Here is a 383-nt window from a genome sequence, read left to right as displayed (position 1 = left end):
CTTCACTTTCGCCACCAAGTGGAAAAAGCTGATGGGAACAACAGTTCCGTCCAAACGCTTTGAGACGTGTGCTAAGTAGTGGAACAAGTCTGAGTCGATGCGAGAGCTGACCCGAGCGACCAAGGGGTTGGGGATATTCGAACTGGCATTAATGGCCATCGCGCCGACGATCTTTGTCAATGATCATTGGATCCAGTATATCACGGGTCATCCAGTCGAGTTGATCCCAGCGCACAACACACGATTGCTGCACCCCAACACGCTCCTTCGTCTGCTACGGTCGGACCTCGGTATGCACTGCATGCAGCAATGGAGTGAAGTGCAGTGGCAGGGTCACTTGCTCGACGACCTCGAAGTGCTGCGCAAGCTTAATGGGTACTACT

Source organism: Plasmopara halstedii (genome assembly GCF_900000015.1).
Source record: "Plasmopara halstedii genome assembly, contig: Scaffold_1561, whole genome shotgun sequence".
NCBI lineage: Eukaryota > Oomycota > Peronosporomycetes > Peronosporales > Peronosporaceae > Plasmopara > Plasmopara halstedii.
The sequence above is the reverse complement of the archived record's forward strand: the minus strand, read 5'-3'. Positions refer to the sequence as shown.